This window comes from Ailuropoda melanoleuca, chromosome 1 (assembly GCF_002007445.2).
Source record: "Ailuropoda melanoleuca isolate Jingjing chromosome 1, ASM200744v2, whole genome shotgun sequence".
Classification (NCBI taxonomy): Eukaryota; Metazoa; Chordata; class Mammalia; order Carnivora; family Ursidae; genus Ailuropoda; species Ailuropoda melanoleuca.
The window spans coordinates 11,521,935-11,530,119 of NC_048218.1; positions in this window are offsets into that span (position 1 = coordinate 11,521,935).

An 8,185-nucleotide genomic window follows, 5' to 3' on the forward strand; every position below is an offset into this window, starting at 1 on the left:
TTTCTCTCTTTTTTTTTTTAGAGGGGGGAAGGGCAGGGGGAGAGAGAGAGAGAGAATTTTAAGCAGGCTCCACACCCAGTACAGAGCCTGACCTGGGGCTTGATCATGACCTGAGCAGAAATCAAGAGTCAGACGCTTAACTGACTGAGGCACCCAGGCGCCCATGTGTTCATTTCTGTTGGGTATATGTATCCAGAAGTGAATTTTCTGGGTCGTAAGGTAAATACATGTTTAACTAAGATTATATTATTTTATATCTGCCACCAACTAATGTATGGTTTGCCAACACATGATATTGTCAGTCTCACGATTTTGGACATTCGATGAATGTGCTCTAGGTCTCGTGGTTTTAATTTGTATTCCCTGTTGCCAGATGATGTCAAACACCTCTTCATGCATTTCTTGGCTGTTCAGGTATCTTCCTTTACCAAGGGCTTATTAAAGAGTTTTGTCCCGTTTTCATGAATTTTTAAAAAATTATTGATTTATAAGAATTCTTTATTCCAGAGAAAGCCCTTTTCAGATATACATTCCTTGAATGTTTCCTCCCAATCTGTAGCTTGACTTTTCTCTCTGTTTTCTTCTTTCGTGTGAAAATTATAAAAGTAAAACTGAGCAGAATTTACTGTGGCACAAATAAAGACGTGTAGACTGTGAACATTTTCTGTGAAAAAGAATCATCAACAAAACCAATTCTATTTCTGTGAACCTAAAGCTTCTCTTAAAAATAAAGCTTCTGAACTTTTAAGAGAAGAGGAACGTCAAAAGCAAACAAAGAGAAGAACAATTCTACTTGTAACAGAGGAGTGAGACCCAAAGCAAATCCTATAATCGCTGTAACTGGGTGAAAGTGGAGGAACCCAGCTCTCTCTTCCCCACAAAAACTGTGGTTCTTAACAACTTACTATTAACACAAAAATCCTAAAATGCACATTTTTATCCTGGGGTTAAGAATCGTCCTTTCATAACCTGAAAACCAAAATTATCTATGAAATGAGTAACCTGAGTTTGAGGAACAGAGGAAGGCACCGTGAGAAGCCCTGTCTCATGTCACCTGCATCTCACCGGCCCCACTTCCCGACCCGATTCCAGCCCCACCCAAGTCCTTTGGCCTCTGAGTTAACCCAGGGATCTGCTATGTGTGAGGGTGGATTCAGCCCAGGTCATCTTCCTGAGCTCAAGTGGGGTCCCATGTCCCATGTCGGGGGACCCCAGCTGCACCAGGCCCTAACAACCGTCTCCCTAGAGCCTCTGTTCCCAGCATGCCCTTCCCCTATGTTTGCCCCGGAAGGAAACTGGGTAAAGATTCCTTTTTGCAGAGCCTCAGAGTAACCCTCGTCAGGAAACTAACTCTTCCTACGCTGACTGTCAGAGGAAACCACGCCTCCTACCATGAATCAGGAAGTCTTGGTTCCACAGCCAAAGCTCTTCCAGCCTGCCATGGGGTGGCACCTGCTCTCAGGTAACCCAGGCCCAGAGGCTAATGCCCCACATCCGTCCTGCCAAGTCCTCTGGCATGCCTGCCTGCAGCCTCTGTGCAGTGGAGAAGGTAGCCTCTGTGCCTCACCGAGCTCCCATTGCTGGTTCCCACAGCCTTTCCTGAGCATTGGTTCCGCACATACTCCTGATTCCTCCCAATCAAGCACCCACCACACACAGCCCCTCGGTCTTCCTTATGCTCACTTGAGTTCATTCGGGGCACTTGAAACCAAAATAACCTTGGTCAGAGGATACGAAGATGTATAAAAGGGGAGGAACAGAAGTGTCGGCTGTGTCCTGCATGAAGCCTGTGGGAGGACCTACCAAGGTAAACACGGGATGGTGAGCCAAGACCCCCAACAAGCTGACCCAGTCAGTTGTGCAGGAGCAGGGAAACATCTTCAGAGTGGAGAGCTGGGGGAGGACGCCAGGCTGGGAAGTGTGGGGCCCCAGGGCCCCCTGAAGGACAGCACGAAGAGATGTGTGTTTGCAGATGTGTTGGGGCAATGGGAACCAAAGAGCGAAGCCCTAGGCACAGGCTTTCCAAATGCAGAGTGAAAGACTAACTTTACTGGTTAGTCCAGGCTTGTTCCAGCCCGTGGACCCACCAGCTGCTCCCCTTTTCAGCTCTGGCTGTGGCTAGAGCTCCCTGCATTCCTTTGCCCTTCAGGCAGAGAAGGCTCAGAAGACTCATCAATGAAAGGACCAGCGTCCCTGCCCTCAGGGAGTTCACACTGTATTTACCGGGCATCTATGAGCTGCGAAGCTGTTCACTGCATCAGTCATTCTGTGCTCAGAGCGGCCCTAGGAGGCAGGCACTGCCCTGAGCTGCACTGCGCCGTGGTTGCAACAAGGCTCAGAGACAAGGAACGTGGCCCGAGGGTGCACAGCTGGCAAGTGGTGAGGGAGGACAAGCGGGCCCCTTGTTCCGGCCCGAGGCCTTGACTTCTGTCTGGGTGGAATTGTCAATGGAGTCTTATTTCCCCGCCTCCTCATGTGCCCAAATTACTCAGCTGGGACCCTTCTAGGCACTGGGATACAATGAGAAAGGAACCCTCAGTCCAGTGAGAGGTGTAGCCATGTTTGGTCTTGACCAGTAGGAGCTCTAAAGAAAGACCCATGCATGCCACACGGTGTGGGTTCACAAGGACAAGCATTCCAGGCAGGACACCTCAAAGACAGAGGCTGAGAGAGGGGAAAGAACCGGGGGTGGGGGGTGGGGATGGAAGTGGAGGGAAGGAAGTGACAGGATGTCCTGTTCCTAGCGCTGTGCCTGTCACCTCAGAGGAAGGGCGGGGAGAACAGGTAAAAAACCAAGGTGGGACTGGTTATAAAAGACAGTGTTCTAGTAAAAAGTTGGGGCTCTCTGTTGTCAACAGGGAGTCATTAATGGTTTAATCAGGGAGGTGGTAGGTGGTATTTGACCAAATCTGTGTGTCCGTGTTAGATAAATAGAGGTGATAGAGCTAGATACATAGATACATAGATAGATGGGGGGTGGAGGTGGGGAGAGATGGAGAAGGAGACAGGGATGGCAGGGATGTGGCGTGGGGACAGGGACAGGGGTAAGGGGCATATCTCCTTTCCCCTGGGGCGTTGGAAGTATAGAAGGGCAAAGGTGGGCAGAAGCAGAATTGCTTGTTACATTTCTCCTCCTGCAACGGCCTCAGGGCAGAGTCCTCTGCTCCTGGCTGGCACAGCTGGGGCCAGGCTGGCGGCTGGCGGCTGGCGGCTGGCGGCTGGTGGCGGCCCCCGGGGTGGCCCGGGGGACACGGGAAGCAAGCACGGGGCTGAAGCAGCCGCTTCCCCCATCAAACGCCCACCACCAGGCTTCAGATCACCAGGCTTCAGATCAGAAGACGGCTCTGAGCAGACCTGCTGATCACGGCTGAAAAACTCCCTCCCTGGAAGTGAGGGGGTTTGTTTTTGTTTTGCCTTCGGCAGCCTCATCCACACCGGCCTCGGCCTCGGGGTCCAGCCCTCCCTGCGACTGCCTTGTGGGTCCTGATGATCCGAGGAGGGGACAGATCCCGCAGGTAGCGGCCACCTCGCCCACAATGGCAGCCTAGGCGAGCCGGGCTCGCGCTGCGAGGGGCCGAGCCACCCCGAGAGGGAAATGACCAAGGTCAATGTTGGGGCCGCAGCATCTGCAGCAAAGCCTCTGCCCCATTCTCCTCCCGTGGTCATTGTTACTTTCCACTGACCAGCTGCCTGCAGGCTCCGGGCAAAGACAAAATGGGTAACACAGCCGCCATTCAGTGGAGATTAATGCCTGAAATGAGCCACACCTCTGAACAATTGCTTCCTAGAAGAGGGACAGCGTGAATGGCCAGGGAGCCCCATTGACGGCCGCTATAAAAGAGGTGAAGGGAAAGAAAAGTTTCACACCGCCCCTCCAACCTAGCTCCAATTCTTCCTCCTCGCCCTCCTTTTCCCTTCTGACTGCCCATTTTGCCTACGTCGCCCTAATCCAGAACCGATCTTTTATGTGCGGGACTCGGGCAGCACGCTTAAAATTCACGCGTTTGCTACTGTAAGTCATATCGCCGCGGCTGCGCGCCGATCGCATTAGTACCATTATCTCTGCAACTTTCCGACTTGACAATTAGTTACTATCATTCACACTGTGCAATCAGCTGTTAAATCCTCATTTATGCTCATTTGAATACGAATGTGCTGTTCAGTAACATGTTAGATTGCCATGTTTACAAATATACTCCAGGTATTTGGAAATTTAGATGATGCAAAACATACTGTTTAAGTTGCGCTCGCTGCCAGTTTAAATAACGTAAGCCTATTTACCAGGCACTTAGCAATTCTTTTCACATACTCCTGTTTCCCCCTGTCCTCCCCTTCTCAACCCGAACTAAAATATGCTCTTTTTTTGTTTGTTTGCATTGTCGCTGTATTAAACTAATAATCTTCAAGATGGGACTTCATTAGCCGTCACCTCGATGTGGGCCTTCTTTCTTGATTCCTGCTGGTCTAATTTCTCCCTCGTTTAGCGGCAGATGAAACCGTAAATGGGAAGAACGCAGCTGCAGCATTAAATATCAAATCCCCGAAAGCAAACGATCTGTCCATAGCGCCTAAAGGGAAAGAAAGAAGAGCAAATGTTGGCATGTAGGTAAAACCTCAGAGAGCAAGAGACATCTGATGGTAAACTTCTGCAAGAACAACAAGGGGTCCTGGAGAGCAGGGCTTCACAAACTTTAACGTGCATTTGAATCACGTGGGGGTTCCCTGCGACTCGGAGATGCTGGTTGGCTGAGCGAGGCTGGGGCTGAGATTGGGCGCGCGTATAACCACCTCCCAGGTGTTCCTAAAGCTGCTGCCTGACAAGGTACCACGCTGGGCGGCCAGACTCAGACACAGACATAGTGCATCCGCCTTCAACGACAGACTTTATGTGAAGAACACCGTTTTCCATCAGAGATTTCAAAATCAAGCTTGGCAGTTCCACTTGTGGGTATCTCTGCAAAAGAACTGAAAGCAGGGACTCGAGCAGCTATTTATGCCCCCATGTTTATGGCAGGGCTATTCTCAATAGCCAAGATGCGGAGGCAGCCCAAGTGTCCATCCATGGATGAACGGATAAACAAAATGTGGTTCCGACATACAATGGAATGTTATTCAGCCTTAAAAAGAAAGGAAGTTCTGACACATGCTACACCACGGATGAACCTTGAGGACATTGTGTTAAGCGAAATAAGCCCGACATGAAAGAATAAATTCTGTATGATTCGACTTCTAGGAAGTATCTAGAGTAGTTGAATCCACAGAAGCCGAAGTAAAATGTTGGAGGGAGGAGGAAACGGGAAATTGTTGAATGCACACAGAATTTCGATTTTGCAAAATGAGAAAGTTCTGGAGGTTGGTTGCACAACTATGTGACCGTACTTAATACGACGAACTAGGCACTTAACAATAGTTGAGAGGTAAATTGTACGCTATTTTGCCACCACTTAAATGTTTTTTAATATATTGGAAAAAATCATCCTTGGTTTTAGGGACATTGTGAAGAAGGTTTACTTCCACCAGGATATTTCTGTGGATTCGTACTCAATTCTTCAATGAGCTGGTCAGATTTCACCAGCCTGGATACCAGCCAGGGAAGAATCAATCAATTTTTCTTCCACACTCCTATGTCCTTTGATCAAAACTCTAGTCCATCAATTTCTGCATTCCGAGGAATGTTCGAATTCTGTGTCTCCACTTCCCTCCACAGGGCGTGAGGTTTTGAAGGGTGGTGGTTTGCCCTACAGGGATATAGCGGATGTTGTTGGTTGCCTAACCTTCAGACACTTCTCTCCCCCATCCTGACACAATCTGACTTTGTCCAGGTGTCTCCTCTTCTCAACTTTGTCTATTTGCTTTAGAGGAGGCCATGGCCCCAGGACAGCAACCATGAGGAGTCGAAATCAGTCATGATGACTCCATTCCCCTTGCCGATGACTGATTCCAGCCTAGTTGTGGGTCAATTTTGTGGTCGGTGAGGTATGAGGCAGTTCTGTGGTAAGGCTTCAGGGAAAGGTTTCTTTGCTTTTAAAAGGAGATACAGGAAGAGGTTGTTCCTCTGTTTACGAGGGATGTTGTCTGTGTGGATGGGACATGAGGAACGAAGTTGGCCATCTTGACCGCAGCCTGATTAGGCCAGCACCAGAAGGTAGCAGAGGCAAAGGTTTCCAGAAAGGCAGAGGCAGCCTATCTTGGGACCTCTCGCCAAGTCCCAGTCAGAGCGCTTCCTGGTTTGAGCGGATTGAAGAATTTTTGTCTCTTGCAGCCAAAACAAATTTAACCGATAGCAGTACCCTGCAGGTAGGAGATATTCTGATATTTGATGGATTAAACTAAAGTGGGAAGACTGGGCTGGTTCACTGCCCTCAGGGGACTCCTCAGGCCGTGTAACAATTGTCCTCATGGTAGGCAACCTCATGTGTGAAATGGTTTTTCCAACTAGAAAGATAACAGGGTGTTGTTTTTTTGTTTGCCCGCTTACTTGGTTTATTCACAGATTCTCCATGGGCTACTTTTCCTAGAAAACGTTTAAAATGTCATTCCATTTACAAAGTTTCATTTCGTTTTACCTTCTGACAGACGGGTGTCCAACTAGAGCAAACTTCAGGAATGGGCCTGTCCTTGTAATGGCCGATGGTCATGGAGCATTTATGTGCCAGACGTTACGCTCAGTTAATCCTCAGATTGATTCTATTCTCACCCCACTTTCACAGCTAAAGAAACAGAGGCACAGAGAGCTCCATTCACTTGCCCAAGGCCACACAGGTAATAACATGTGGGGCTGGGATTCGAAACCTGAAGAATTGGCTCCTATCATTATGCTCTACTGTGACGCTTCGCTTAGGTGCGTTGTTGGCTTTCCTCAGTTCAGATCACGGCAACCGATTCCCTATGGGGGGGTCGGAAAAACCTTAACACTATTAAAATTTCCTTAAAACTCAGATCACGTTAACCTCAACGCAGTGCCCTTCGGCGGATTCCCACGAATGTTCTAGATAGCATCCAAAGTGCTGACTCAGCTCACAAGGCTCGACCTGTGACCTTCCCCCGGCCACTCTGGCCACCAGTCAGCATCTTTAACACATTCAGCCTTCTTTTGTACCTGCTATTCATTCTGCCTGAGCTCAACACCTTCTAACCTAACAGGCAGACAGACACACACACACACACAGACCCCTGCCCCCTGGAGAACTTCCACTCATTCCTCAAGTCTCAGTTGAAATATTTTACTTCCCTAGAGAGTTCTCTGCTGACCCATTGGTCTAATTTGTCCCATGGTTATTCCCTCCCTGTCACCTTTGTCGCATTTCTCAGCTTTTGTAATTGCATTAGTCCGTGTGATTTTCTGCTTTGTCTCTGTCCTCCCCAAGGAAAGGGTCAGTTCCACGTGGGTGCTACCACGCCCCTGTTGTCCCCACTGGATCCCGAGTGATGGGCACATCACAGCAAGAGTGGGGAAATACTCAGGGACAGGAGGGAGAAAGGAGGTGGAGAGGCCAAGAAAAAACTGTAAGGAAGGGAGGTGAAATTCAGAGACTACTGGCAGGAAGGAAGGGAAGGGTCAGCTCCAGGGGTTGCCAAGCATTTGAAAGCTTTTATCATGGTAACACTCTCTCCCCAGATAAGCAAGGGGCACTGCCTCAGCAATAGCTAGCTTGTTTGTTTCCTCCCTTCCTCCCTCCCTCTCTCTCTTTCTATACTTGTTTTCCCTTTTTATTTCATTTTTTTAAAAGATTCATTTATTTTAGAGAGAGACAGAGAGAGAGTGAGCAAGCCAGCGTGAGCAGGGGAGGGGCAGAGGCAGAGGAAGAGAGAGAATTTCCAGCAGGCTCCACGCCTAGTGTGGAGCCCAACATGGGCTTGATCTCAGGACCCTGAGATCATGACCTGAGCAGAAATCAAGAGCCGGCCACTTAACCAACTGAGCCACCCAGGCGTCCCCTGTTTTCCCTTTTTTAAAAATGTCCTTAAAACAAAAGTAAATGACCAGCATTTAAAATGGAATCATTGTTAAATTTTAAAGTGAAGCATCTGTGTTTGGCCCACAGGATATTTTACCATCGTTTTCCAGAGAGCCGCGGGGCTTTTCCTTCTTTCGTTCTCTTTCCCTTCTCAAAGATCTATCAGGTTATATTAAGGGGATGAGTCCTTACGATCCCCTCTGTATTTCAGGGCAATACTCCCAACC